This window comes from Artemia sp. Qi Xiang Cuo, chromosome 20 (genome assembly GCF_049724085.1).
Source record: "Artemia sp. Qi Xiang Cuo chromosome 20, ASM4972408v1, whole genome shotgun sequence".
Taxonomy (NCBI): domain Eukaryota; kingdom Metazoa; phylum Arthropoda; class Branchiopoda; order Anostraca; family Artemiidae; genus Artemia; species Artemia sp. Qi Xiang Cuo.
Genome location: NC_142813.1, coordinates 34,034,921 through 34,049,952, shown reverse-complemented (window position 1 = coordinate 34,049,952; position 15,032 = coordinate 34,034,921). Strand labels below are relative to the sequence as shown.

General features: G+C 36.5%; 1 protein-coding gene across 1 annotated transcript in view; it reads right to left on the bottom strand.

Annotated features, from left to right (window-relative positions):
- Window positions 1-15,032, bottom strand: part of LOC148940132 (uncharacterized) — a 59,090-nt gene that overhangs the window by 23,416 nt on the left and 20,642 nt on the right. The window lies entirely within an intron of this gene.

Here is a 15,032-nt window from a genome sequence, read left to right as displayed (position 1 = left end):
AAAGGAAAGACTCAGCACCTATTGACTTATGACATCACTGGATGAATATGAACCACAATATTTAGTCCTCGTTTTTCAAGGCTGCTGAAAATTGGCAATAAAGAGTTTCAAAAATGGAACAGAACTGGAATAACAGGGAGGGAGACAAGGAAACGAAGGAAGTACACCCAAACATTAATGCCAAGCTGACTTAAGATACACTACGACTAAAAAGGTTGATCTGTTCGTCTTAGGTTTAATATAACTCTTTACTCTGTAACTCTACTTTTCTCTAAAAACTTCTGTTCTGAATAATTTTTTTTCGAATTAATTTCCGTTCATTTTTAATTGATACAGTTTTTTATGGTTAATAAAAGGAATATTTGTGAAGTATTTTTTTAATATTTCTCTGTTTTAGTTTTTTAGTGGTAGTAGTTGCAGCAGAACTGGTAGTAGTCAGAGGTCTGTAAGTAGTCATAAAGGCCTTTCTGTAAAAGTAGCAGTAGTTTTAGCAGTGACCGTAATAGTAGTCTTAGAAATAACATCACTCCCAACAGTACTAGTTGTTGCAGCAGTAATCATGGAAGTAGTGGTCATTGTAGTCAAACAATACTAATTATTGATCTATCCGTTTAGGTTTCACTTATTTATTGATAGTGATGTATGTTCGTTTTATACTTTGAATTACTATTTAAATTTATTTCTGATCGTCTTAGATTTAATTTAACTCTTAAAAAATGTTTCTTTGTAACTCTGTACTTTTCTCTAAAACTTCTTTTCTGAATAAAGCTTTTTCGAATTAATTTCTGTTCATTTTTAATTGATATTGGGTTTTTTTATTGGTCAATAAAAGGAATATTTGTAAAGTATTTTTTTAATTTCTTTCAGTCGTGGCATTCTTAGTGGTATTAGTCGCAGAGTACTATTAGTAGTCGTAGTTGGCCTATCTGTAATAGTAGCAGTGACTGTAGTGGTAGTAGTCTTAGAAATAATATTAACAGTACCCATTGTAGTAGTGGTCATTGTAGTCGCAAGTGTACTAGCTATCTTAGTAGTAGCAATAGTAGTAATCATTGGAGCAGCAGTCGTAGTACTAGTAGAAGTAGTCACCATAGCAGCAGTAGTTGTCGTACTAGTCATTGTAGCTGAAGACATAGTGGTGGAAGATATAGTCATACAAGTAGAAGATGTAGATGTAGTAGCTAGTCATAGTAGTAGCAACCATAGTAGCAGTAGTCTTACTAAGAGTTGCAGTCATAGGTAGTCCCAGTCAGAAGTAGGCATAGTCAAAAGTGGTCACAGTCACAAGTACTCACAGTTACAGTCAGATACAATCATAATCCCCGTCACAGTTGTAAGCAGTCACAGTCACAAAACCAGTTACATGTAGTCACGGTCACAGCAATAGCACACGCAATAGCCCTGAAGTTGTCAAATTAATACCATAACATCCCCAGTTGTTTATGAGATATTGCTGATAAGCGCTTTTGACAACCTTTGTGCCCACATTGATCTAGTTCAATATTGCCCTCAACATTTTTTGAAAGTCTCAGCCTTATACCCTTTGCAATTCCAAAAATATTACAGATACGCTCTTTTGAAATCCCTGATAGACATACAACCAACATCCCCCTTAAAATAACCTTTCAGTTTGTACTTAATACCCTTCGCCATTCTTGAGCATCACCGATATGCTCTTTAGACCACCTTGGATTCACATAGTGTCATTTGATCTAGTTCAACATTCCTAAAAACATGCCCTGAAAGTTCCAACGTAATATCCTTAACTGTTCTTCAGATATTACACAGACGCCCTTTTGACAATCTGGATATGCATAGAGCCTTTTGATTTCGCTTAACATTCCCCTCAACTTTCCCGTAAGGTTTCAACATAATACCCTAGTCTGTTCCTATAATATATAGAGGTTGTCATCTATTGACAAGCTCTATGCACTTAACTTCTTTTGATTTAGTCAAGTAGTTAAAGCAGTAGTGGCAGTATTAGTACTAGTTATAGTAGCAGTAGTAGAAACCCTGAGAGTTTTAACTTTATACCCTAAACCGTTCCCGAGATATTGCTGTATGCCTTTTAAATAACTTGCATTCACATAAAACCTTTTGCTTTAGTTTTATGTCCCCGTCAACTTTACATACATATCTCCTTAATTCCCTATCTGGTTCCTAATACTTTGTATGAATGCCATCTTGGCAACCTTGCTGTACTTAAACTCTTTTGATTTAGTACAATAGTATCAACAGTAAAAAAGCAGAAAATTCAACTTCATACTCTCAGGTGTTCTTAAGACATTGCTGATCAGCTATTCTTATGATACAACCTGCATGTCGATAATGCGTTTTGATTTAGTTTAAGACTCTCTAAAACTTTCATTGTAATACCCTAGACCCTATTCCAGACCCAGAATCAAACATTTACTTTTTCAAATAGCAAATCCTATATATAAACAATGGTCTACTTGCGTAATTTAAAAGCCTTTGCCCCAATGGTTTTGAGAGGCATTGAATCTGAAAAGGCATAGGTGTTGGACATTTCAACAATTTTGAACAAAATGGTACTCAAAACTTTGATTGGCTCGCTTCAGAGGGAGGGGGCAGCTAAAAAAGGTGTGAAATGGGGACTAGTTTACCTCCAATAGCTTTTGACTCTTAAGAATTAGAGCTTTTGCCCCCTTCAAAGGTTCCAAGGCAACTCTTGCCACACGTAATGGTCTAGGGGGGGATAAATTAAAAAAAAACTACAGGCTCTTTTCTCTTTACTTTGGTAGATCTGTGCTGCTGAGAATCATCAATAATACTGGACATAAAGAAAAAAAAGTCAACAAAGCATCAATTAAACTGCAGTTACTGACCCACTACAATGCACCAGATATCCAACTGGTTAATCCTTGAAAGGTAGAGCTTTAAATTTGAGATGCACTGTACCTAGAAGACCAATTAAGCATTTTTTTTGTCTATCATTTTTTTAGCTTTTATTCCATTTTTTCAGCGTGATATTCCAACATTTAAGCAATTCATGCTGAAGAGAAGGAAATTGGCACCTATTAACTATATTGGTGCAAAAAAGCTACGAGTGTTCTAGGCTTTAGATTGCTACAATAGACTGGTAACATTGCTACAGAACCGTAGGCCAAATGAGTTTGCTGTCTGAAACTTTTTTAGTGGAAAGAATACATAAACTGTTTATAAAAAGAGAATAAGCATATGCAAAGAAGGTAATATGCTGTAAGAGAAGGGCTGATCAAATACCAATTTATGACTCAATTACAAGCACTTCACAACAAAATTAATGAGTGTAATTAACAATGATATTGCTTTCTTTTGCAATGCTGTGTATCCAGTAAAACAACAGTATCATATCCAGAATTGTTTCTTCTAGGCTTTGGGTAGTTTTGAACAATGTTAACTACAAGGGTTTGTAAAATATGTCAGGTAATATAAAATACAGGTAAATTACGTGAAATACCGGTAAAATATGTAAAATATCAACTTTACGGTAAATTACCCAATTTTACTATTTACAACACCAGAGCTTAATAAAGAGGACTAATTAAATGGAAAATCCACATGCACAGGATCACTTTCATTTGTTTTCTACACTTTACATTTATTAAAAAGAGTGTTTGTTTAAATTTAATTCTCCACTTGAAATATCATATATTAAAAATTGTATTAAAAATTAAAAATATAGTATTATAAATTGGTCACATCTAACATTGAATAGCAGAGAAAAAGAAAATAACATTTGAGGAAATAAAATTCTCTACTTTTTGCAACTGAGATATTTTTAAAGGGATACAATTTGGCTATGAGTTTTGCATAAATTGTCAGGCATACATCCAGAAAGGTTTACCAGATTTGCATAAACTTTAAGGAAACAAATAGAAAAAACTGAATGCTTAATTTCTGGGTTTTCCAATATTAGAATAATAACAAAAACAAACTAACTGTTTTCAATAAATTTATTTCAACAAAACCATTTATATTACAAACCAATTTTATATTCAAAACCAATTTTATTACAAATATTTTCTTTTGTAGGCTGCTTAATATTGAAAAACATTAAAATCATAGTAAAATTTTTAACTGATGAGCTTTCAGCAATTAATATCATTATACATCAAATGTTCAGTTTATTTTATTAGTTCTTTTTAAAGTTGTTCAAGACGACTATAGTTTCACTACAAACAAGAGTTTGGATACTGTCCCCTTCTATAACTGTAACTAAAAACCAAAAGCCTACTGCGTGATTGGCGTTTCACTGAAAACGAATTATATTACAAATATTTTCTTTTCCAGTTCTTACAGCATTGAGAATAAAAATAAAAATACAGAGAAATAAATTTTTGAACTGATGGATCTTTCAACAATTAATATAAGTACATATTAAATATTCAATTTGATATTGTTTATACTTTCCAATACTGTTCAAGACACAAATAGTTTTCAGTAAAGCGCCGATGACGCAGTAGGTTTTAGACTTTTATAGTGAGAGAAGGAGGCGATACCCAAACTCTTGTTTGTAGTGATTTTTGTTCGTTTCAATCTTAATTTGCATATTCAATATAAGTTTCACTCGTTTTAAGATTTATTTATTCATTTACATTAATATCTATTTTGTATGTTTGTTTGCATTGATTGTTATTTAATTTCTGTTCGTTTTAAGCTTCATTTATACTTCAATAGCAAAATATTTTTTTTCGTTTTAAGCTTGATTTTCATATTCAATGTAGGCATTACCCATTTTAAGATCTATTTATTCATTTATATTATTACTTGTTGTATGTTTTTTGCTATGATTGTTTATTAAATTTCTGTTCGTTTTGGGTTTCATTTATTCTTCAATAGTAATTTCTGGTCATTTTGAGTTTGATTTTTAATAGGTATTTGTATCTGCTGAGCTTAAGTTTAGAATGGCCTTTACTTTTCTTTGAAAAACTGATATTTTGGAAAGTTTTTTTTTAAATTAATTTTGTTTGTTTTTGATTGCAAAAAGTGTCAAGTTTTTAAAAATTCCTTATTTCAAAATCAAACTTTTCAAATAAAAAATCAAATGTTCATCAAAGTATCAAAACTGGTATCAAAGTAACAATATCAAAATGAAATAATAGGTTTGTGTCGACCTCGGGGTTTTTATTATTTGATGTTTGATCTATTTTTAACAAAATGGTTATCTCAAAATTTTTATCGGATGGGTTTGGGAAAAAAGGGCGCGGGGGAGGGGGGGGGGCTAATTGCCCTTTGATCTCTTTTGACTCTTTAAAACTGAACTAGAACTTTCTCTTTTCAATCTAATCTAAGTTTATACGAGCATCCCTTCTATAAGAACCATATATACCCCCATAGTATAACTTGCAACGCCTGCCCCTAGGTCCTAGGGCGTTGTGTCGACCCCGGAGTTTTAATATTTTATGTTTGAACTATTTTTAACAAAATGGTCACCTCAAATTTTTATCGAATGGGTTTATCCATCGGATAAACCCAAAGGCGTGGAAGGCGGGAGGGGCTAGATGCCCTCCGATTTTTTTTTATTCTGATAAAATGAACTAGAACTTTTAATTTCCATTCAAATGAGCCCTCTCTGAAGTTTATACGAGCATCCCTTTCATAAGAACCATATATATCCCCAGGACATAGCTTACAATGCCGGCCCCCGGGCCCTAGGAAGTTGTGTCGACATCGGAGTTTTTGTTATCTGGCCTTTGAACTATTTAAAAAAAATAGCTATCTCAAAATTTTTATCGAATGTGTTTAGGGAAAAAAGGGCATGGGGAAGGGGGGGGGGACTAGTGGCCCTTGGATCTCTTTTGACTCTAAAAAATTGAACTAGAACTTTCAATTTCCATTCAAATCAGCCCACTCTGAAGTTTATACGAGCATTCCTTCCATAAAAACCATATATGCCCCCAGGACATAACTTGCAACGCCTGCCCCTGGACCCTGGGTGGATGTGTCGACCCCGGAGTTTTCATTATATGATCTTTTAACTATTTTAAAAAAATGGCTGTCTCAAAGTTCTTATCGGCTGGGTTTGAGGAAAATAGGGCATGGAAGGGGGGGCTATTTGCCCTCCGATATCTTTTGACTCTTTGAAAGTGAACTACAAATTTCAATTTCCAATCAAATGAGCCCTCTCCGAAGTTTATACGACTATACCTTCCATAAGAACCATCTATGCCCCCAGAGCCATACTTACAACGCCTGCCCCGGGCCCTGGGGGGGTTGTGTCGACATAGGAGTTTTTCTTAACCTACCTTTGAACTATTTTTAACAATATGGCCATACATAAAGGAGTTTTTGTTGTATGATCTTTGAACTATTTTTAACCAAAAGGCTACCCCAAATTTTTATCAGGTGTATTTGGGGGAAAAGGGCTAGAGGGGGGGGCTAGTTGCCCTCCGATCACTTTTGACCCTTAAAAAAGGCACTAGAAAACTCTCGATTTCAAATCAAATGAGCCCCCTTTGAAGTTTATACGACGACCCCTTCCATCCGGAGTGCCTGAGATCTGGATCTGGGAAAAAAATGAATGGAGTGTGGGGGGAGGCTAGCTGCCCTCCGATCACTTTCAACTCTTAAAAAGTGAATAACAACTTTCAATTTCCAATCAAATGAGCCCTCTATGAAGTTTATACGAGCATCCCTTCCATAACAACCATATTTGTCCCAAGGGCAAAACTTGCAACGCATGCCGCCGGACTCTGGGGGCTTTATCAACAACGGAGTTTTTGTTATCTGAACTTTGAACTATTTTCGAAGAAATGTCTATCTCAAAATTTTTATCTGATGCATTTAGGGCATAAAGTTCTAAAGTTCTTACTCCGGAAGAAACCCATGTTTTGTCCAAGGGACCTAAATTTTGCCTACCTCAAACACAAGTGAATTTCGCAGAGATAGTCTCCAATGTGGAGGCGGGTATATTTGGTTCACGTGGTGCTGTAGAAAATCCATATTTACTTCGAGGAGAGGTGGTTAAGAAAATCCTTGATTTTATTCCATATTCTCCAAGGTAAAAGAATCAGGAAACAAACTCTCAAAAATTTAAAAAAAGACCCACACGTCATTTTCACCAGCACTGATAAAGGAAATAAAATTGTTATACTTTATAAAACTTCATATAGTAAAAAATGTACAGAAATTTTATCCAACACCCATACTTACAAACCCATAGATTCAGACCCCACCGATAAGTTCACACGTTTAGTACGAAAGGAGCTAGGGATTTTGCAAACTGAAAGACTTATTACTCCAAAAATGTATAAATTATTTTACTCTAAAGGTTGTTCAGCTCCTAAATTCTACGGGCTCCCAAAAATCCACAAAGATGTAGTCCCTCTACGCCCAATTGTGGCTTCTTATAGCTCTCCGATTGCCATATTAGGGACATGGTTGTCAACACTTTTTCGCCCCCTTATGCAAACACAAACTTCATACATAAGAAACTCAGTTCACCTTGTTGAAAAATTAAAAGACATTGCAATAAAAAAAGATACAATTTTGGCCAGTTTCGATGCCATTTCTATGTATACGTCTTGCGACATTAAAAAATGTGAACTAGCTCTTCAAAGGAAATTAGAAGATAATATTGATCAAATAGACCTCAAAACACTGGATATAGAAACTATTATGCGTCTCGTCCGTCTTTGCAATAGTTCCTCCTCGTATTTCCGATATAATAATCAATTTTTCACCCAAATTAGGGGTTTACCCATGGGTACAAGTCTTTCACCATTTTTGGCAACTTTTTATATGGAATTCATAAAAATCTCTGCTCTGGAAAATTTTCCCATGAAAAACTGTTTCTGAGGTAGGTTTGTGGATGATGTTATTTCTCTGTGGGAGCATGGAGGAGAGGCACTTAACTCCTTCTTAACTCATCTAAACACTTTGGATTCTAACCTTCAGTTCACTATAGAACTAGAGCATAACCACAAACTTCCTTTCCTAGATGTTTTAATTTTTAATAAATCTCCTGGTCTTGAATTTTCTATTTATAGAAAGCCTACGCATAACGATAGGTATTTGCATTTTTCCTCCAACCACTCTTCCTGCATAAAAAGAGGAGTTGTTATTTATTTGGTTGACCGAGTAATAAGAATATTCTCAGAGCCTCACATAGACTCAGAATTGAACTATATTAAAGACATTTTATTTTGCAATGGCTACCCTATAAAATTGCTTGAGACCATTATAGAAAGAAGACGAAAAAAGGCTGAGGGGAGTGCATCAGGTCCACAAGCCCCAACAGATACCGTCCCATTGGTGGATGATAAGAAACTTTTCACTGTTCTACCCTACATTCCAAAATTGAGTGACAAATTGAAAAGAATCCTTAAAAACATATACTTAGCGTCGCCTTTAAAAATTCAAATATTACACAGAACTTTTTTAACAACGGTAAAGATAAAACCAGCCCCATTCTGGGTAGTGGTGTTTATAGAATTCCTTGTTCTTATGGCTGTTTTTATGTTGGTAGAACCCACCAGCAATTGGGGGAGAGGTTATCTGAGCACAAGTCCTCAATCGACAAGGCAATGAGGTTACGCCAAAGGCCTGAGGTTTTTGATTCCGCCTTGGCGCAACATTTGTACGAGAATCCACACCATTTCATTTTGTTTGACGAGGCCTAGATGGTTGCCCCCGTTAAAGATCTCACGCAAGTTTTCAGGGAGGCAGTTGAAATAAATAAGCACATTCACCAAAAAGAAGTTCTCAATAGAGAAACTGGAGAAAATTTTTTAAGTCCCATTTATGACAAAATTATTAATTCTGATTGTTTTTACATACATCCACAAAGTTATATTGTGCAATCGAATAGAGTCTCCGATAACAATCAAACTGGAAAGCGATCAGCCTTTAAAAGTGCTTTACGCAAAGTGAAATTCTGAAATGCCATTTAGACTTGTGTTTTTTATTCAGTTACCCTTTCACCGTTACTAGGAAAGGGTCATCCAATTTTAGTTTGGTGTTTTTATTTTAAGGTTTGGTTTTTATATTTTTATTAGTTTTATTCTGCACTGACGACGGTCAAGCGGAGGCCTTGACCGAAATATTTGCATAATTTTTCAATTTTTTTCACTGGCTGTTAATTGTCCTCGTTTTCTTCCTTTCTTCGCGATTTTTTGTTTATCATGATTAGCCAGTGTGGTCTCAGAAATTATTTACGACTAGATTACGGGGAGCTTTTGACCAAGTCTGTTCTTAATTATTTTGATTTGTCTAAAAAACACGCCAACCTTTTTAATCAACAAGAATTTTTACAGCGTTGTAGAGTAAAGAGAATTCTTCCGAATTCTCTTCGTTTCCGCCTAAACCTCGGTACACAATCCGAACGGAATTTTAGGGATAGGGTTGGTTTTCAGTCTTTGGTTAACTTTTTAAAAGACCAAAAAAACGACGTTTTTTCCTAAGTAACACAATTTCAAAAACTAGAAAATTTCTACAGCAAAACCTTTCGCCGACGGATTTTCAGCAGATATCTAGAATAGCTCAGAATACTTTCCGCCACGACTTTTGTATGGCTAAGCCTCGTTTATCAGAAAAGTTTGAAAAATTAGAGTACGAAAAATTTCAGAATTCCAGATGTTTTCTTCCAAGATTTTGTCCTGGTCCGGCCATTGAGAACCTATCTTCTAAAGTTCTTACTCCGGAAGAAACCCATGTTTTGTCCAAGGGACCTAAATTTTGCATACCTCAAACACAAGTGAATTTCGCAGAGATAGTCTCCAATGTGGAGGCGGGTATATTTGGTTCACGTGGTGCTGTGGAAAATCCAGATTTACTTCGAGGAGAGGTGGTTAAGAATATTCTTGATTTCATTCCATATTCTCCAAGGTTAAAAAATCAGGAAACACAAACTCTCAAAAATTTAAAAAAAGACCCACACATCATTATCACGAGGGCTGATAAAGGAAATAAAATTGTTATCCTTGAGATAACTTCATATAATAAAAAAGTTACAGATATTTTATGCGACACCCATACTTATAAACCCATAGATTCAGACCCCACCGATAAGTTCACCCGTGTAGTACGAAAGGAGCTGGGAATTTTGCAAACTGAAAGGCTTATTACTCCACAAATGTTTAAATTATTTTATCCTAAAGGTTGTCCCGCTCCTAAAGTTTACGGGCTCTCGAAAATCCAAAAAGAGAGAGCTACTCTACGCCCAATTGTGGCTTCTTATAGCTCTCCCACTGCCAAATTGGGGAAATGGTTGTCAACACATTTTTGCCCCCTTATGCAAACGCAAACTTCATATATAAGAAACTCAGTTCACCTTGTTGAAAAATTAAAAGACATTGAAATAAAAAAAGATACAATTTTGGCCAGTTTCGATGCCATTTCTATGTATACGTCTTGCGACATTAAAAAATGTGAACTAGCTCTTCAAAGGAAATTAGAAAATAATATTGATCAAATAGACCTCAAAACACTGGAGTTGTGAAGCTGAAAACAGTTTTATTGTACTTCATTAAAGATGTATTCTGCAAGGTTTCACTTTTCCAAAACAAAGATTTCCAAAGGTAAGTGCCCTCTAGAAGAAGAAGGAGTTGAGGTAGGTACTTCAAAATGCCTTCCCATGACCAACTTTAGTCTGTAGTTACATTTCTGAAAGGGTACTTGTGCATTATACACCACACAGTGAAGCTTACACTTTGTAAAACTTGAGAACTAACTGGTTTCTTTGTTAGTTTCTTTCAGCTTAGACTGAGACAAGACAAAGACAAGTGACAGAATATAAGGGGAAATATATATCTGGGCTATATATTTGCACATTAGGGGATGGGGTTGGGGTAAAGTATTTGGACAGTTTGAAGTTAGAAAACAATTCTTACTTCATAATATGCAGAATGCATGCAGAGCTGTTTTACTTTACATTAACCCTCCTAATGTGCAAATATATAGCCCAAATTTGTTTCTAAAGTATAATATTTTCATCATATTTTGTAATGTGTCACTGGGATTTATCATCAAAGAAACAGTTTCTAATTAAATGAAGCACTTGACTGTGTGGTGTATATACACAAGTACCACTAAAAATTTTATTTTCCTAACCTAAATCCTAACCACAAAGGTTTTTAAAGGTCATCAATAGTCACTGTCTCTAGAATGAGAAGGAGTGGAGGTAGGTACTTCAAAATACTTTCCTGTGGCATACTTTTTGTATGTACACTCATCCCTGAAATTTTCATTTTCCTAACCTAACCGATTTCCAAGATAAAAAAAAGTAGCTCCAACCAGAATTTTACCCTAAAGTTTGCTGATTTTGTTGGTTAGAATTATTTTTTGCAAGTAGTTCTCATCAACAGTTGTTTCAAAATGCCAACTAAAAGAAAACCTTCATTAGAAGCACTAATATTTTGTTTACTACCAAGCACTAGGCTATTTCTAGTCATTAGGGGGAGGGGGCTGAGGTGCATGCAACTGCAACAGTAGTGAGTGGGGAATGAAAACGTAAATCCAACTTTTTGGCAATCTGATTTATGTTTTACAAGAAAATATTACCCATTGGTGCAGAACCCATACTGAAAGCTTGTCCCCCATCCTCCAAATAACAGTCTCACTGCCCCCTCCCCCCCCCAAAAAAAAAAATTATCTTGGGCAGGTAATACAATCCAAGAATTTTGTTATTAACCCTTTTCTAGCCAAAATAAGAGAAACAGGTATCATCTTTAAGTTTCTATAAAGGGTTTAAAAGTGAACTTCCAAGTAAAGCCATTATTACATTTGGAAAGAGCAACAAAAAGCATCAAGTGGTATGTTCACCTTATTCATAACTTAGTAATGGAAATATTTACTGTTTCCTTCCATTTTACTTTTACTCTAAATTTTAAAATCATTTAACATAGTATTTTCTTATATGACATTCAATTAATCACTCATGTTAAACTGGATATCTTGGAGTGTAGATAGGAGCTATCTGTTATAGCCTACAATATATCAAAACATGCAAACAACAACAAAAAAACATATTATAAGGGCTACATGTGGTCCCATTTATGGGGGGGGGGTGTATTGTCAAGGTAACAACTAGCAGGGGTCGGCCACGACGAGGTGCACGAAAAAAGTGACTTTAGTTACTTGAGGACACCAAAAAAGTGACTGCTCAGAAGCCGTCAGAGCATAGTCAGATGGATTACAAGGATCAAAATTACTACCATAAGATCCTCACAGGCCAATGAGAGCCCGAGAACTTACGGACGGAAAGGCTGAAATCCTTATTTTTTTTTCTTCAACTGATTTTATTTACTTATACAAACGATAACTTCGGTAAATGTACGTTTCTGATTAGGGCACTAGGAACGAAAACTGATTTATTGAATAACAAGCGTCCGCCACGACTAAGTATAAGCAATCACTAGATATTATGTCATCACTTCTTTGACTTTTTCGAAAGGCGATCAATTAGTTAAGATTTCCTCTTCAGAACAAGTACTTCAACCGATTCAGCATCCTCTACCCTTTCTTCGGAGCGAGCTTTTAATGCTGCTTCCAGCATACTTTGAGCAAGGCCAATGTTCGGGAAGTCCTTCTTTTCCACAGCTTTCTCCAACCGTTCCCCTGCCTCTCTCAGAAGGGTATCGCCTATTTCCTACTGCTTAACAATCTATTTTTTTTCGTACAATGTCTGACTCTATGGCCGCTATTTTCTGCTTATTCCGCGCCATCTCCTGGATTTCTTGTGCAGCATCTTCCTTCTCAGCTTCAAGCTTCTCTCTCTCTCTCTGATTCTTATTGTCTTCATTCAGTAAGGAATAGTTCATAGCTGGCTCTAGCTGATCTACCCAGACAAAGCAGCTTCTTTGTGATCAGCACACACACTGGTCTGTTCTCATATTCACGGAACTCATCCGCAGCAAAAGCCTTAGCATTCAGTGTCCACTCTTCTGTACACGCTTGAAGGCTAGTCATCAGCAGAGCTGACCGAGAAAATCCTCTCTCTAGGTCTGCACTTCCATGACAGAGCAACAGAGCTGCCTGGATGATCCAACCTAAGGTCTGATATTTGGTTTAACCAGATGGCGTCTTCAGTTCCAGGATCCTTTGCCTATAGCTGTCGATTCGAGTACTCTCCGTGGGTGGCGGCACAGGGTGTGACTGTAATAACAATCCTTCTCCCTGGACTTGCTCGATATCCATCTCAAATGGAAGTTCTCTCGCGATGTGGAAGATATCATTGCAACTCGTTCTTTGGCAATCTGGACTGGTAGGGCTTAGGCAGGCAAGGCTTCGGAAAAACTCGTTGTTCACAGGGAATTTTGTAAGCAGGTACTGTACAGCAGCTTTGATAAGCTTTCTAATTCCCAGAAAAAAAATTTCCTGTCTTTCAGAATAACGAATCCAGAATCTAAGAATCCAGTGCAGCAATCCTTATACAAGAGTTTCTGGAGGTAAACATCTGCAATACTAACTAAGCCATCAAAACCACCGAGGATCCGGAGATTGACATCATCAGCCGGAACAATCTGCCCCAAAAGAACTGTGCATAACCGTCTCAGCTCAAAGTGTACCACATGAATTAACGGCTCCTGTCATTGAAATACACTGGTAAAAGCGGTGAAAGTTGCCGCAGAGCTTACAATAAACTCAATTTCGGCTTTCATTGTTTGCTTTTTTAGCCATTTTACAATTTCTAAATATTTTACATTTGACATCAGGTACTCCAGACAATTTTTCTTTGGCACGAATTCTAGCATTCGTGGGCAAGAATATTCAATCAATGAAGGTCACTGTTCCATCAAGCGGCTTGCTGCTTCCCCTATGGTGAGCCATCTTGTGGGAACGTGCTTCATAAACTTACGCTGAGGAACTTGAACTTTCCGTTGGCACTGGTTGAAATCGTCAGAACGAGCCGGCCATCCCGTGAAAAAGTAGTAGACAGCAATGATCATATCAGAGCACTCCTCCCCGAGTTCTTGCAGCCCTTTCAGGAATGCATTATGCACTGCATGAATGTTGCAGGTTCCCATATTCAATAGGCCTTTTGAATACCTTTTTCTCTTTTCTGAGTCTACGATGGGCCACACTTTCCTATTGACACTGGGCCATCACTTGCAAGCATCAGCAATCTCTCAAGTGAAAGTTCTGCATCTTCAATGCTCTGCAGGATTTTCTGGATCTTCACTGGTTGCATGTCCCATATAATATGTCCAAAGATGCCAACTGGCCAATTGTTTCCGCTCTTTTGACCAGTATCAAACTCTTATTTGGAGCCCCTCTACCCCACCATTGTTCGTTGTTTCATCATATTCCAGCACAAAGTCAGAATTCTAGATGTCTTCAACTAGAATTTCTCAAAAGTATGGATAAATAGCCTCCGTCAACAAGCATGTCATTTTTTTTAGCATTTAACGACAAGCCTTCTGGTGCAGCATCAGGGAACATTGTTCGGAACACCTCGGCAATATGATCACACGAAGCTGCAGCAAAAGAACTAGCAATACTCTTTAAAACCCAAACTATCTCCGCCCTTGACGCTGCATCTCGCTTGCAGAGCATTTCCAGATTCTTTTGTGGTACGCTATCGTCACTCTGTGAGTTTGGGTGATTTCCGGTTGGAGCTGAAGCAGCGATTCTCAACTGACGCTGGTTTAACATGACAGAAGCACTCTTTTTGTGATCTTGCGCAGCTGCATGTTGAAGAAGGGCCCGGAATCCTTTCTGGCAGCTGAGTGTCTTTTTGCAAACTTTATAATAGAACGAGCTGTCACTCCCTTCTGTGCACCACACTATCACTTTATTCCCAGCACCGTCTTCCCTACTGAGCCAGCTCTTCAAAAATTTTGTCTTGCCAATTATTTTACAGCGACTTGATATAAGAATGGGTTTTAGGACGGAATTCAAAAACATATAAAGCTAATACAAATACAAACTGCCCAAAACCAATGAAAACAAGAATTTAATCTTACATTTTGACATCCTCAGACCTGTGAGCATGCATGTCTTTTGCAGGAAATGGTCTAAAATCAAAGAAACTGGCTAAAACTAAAAACATACAGAAGGAATCTTGGCCTAACTGTCAATTTGCTAAGCAG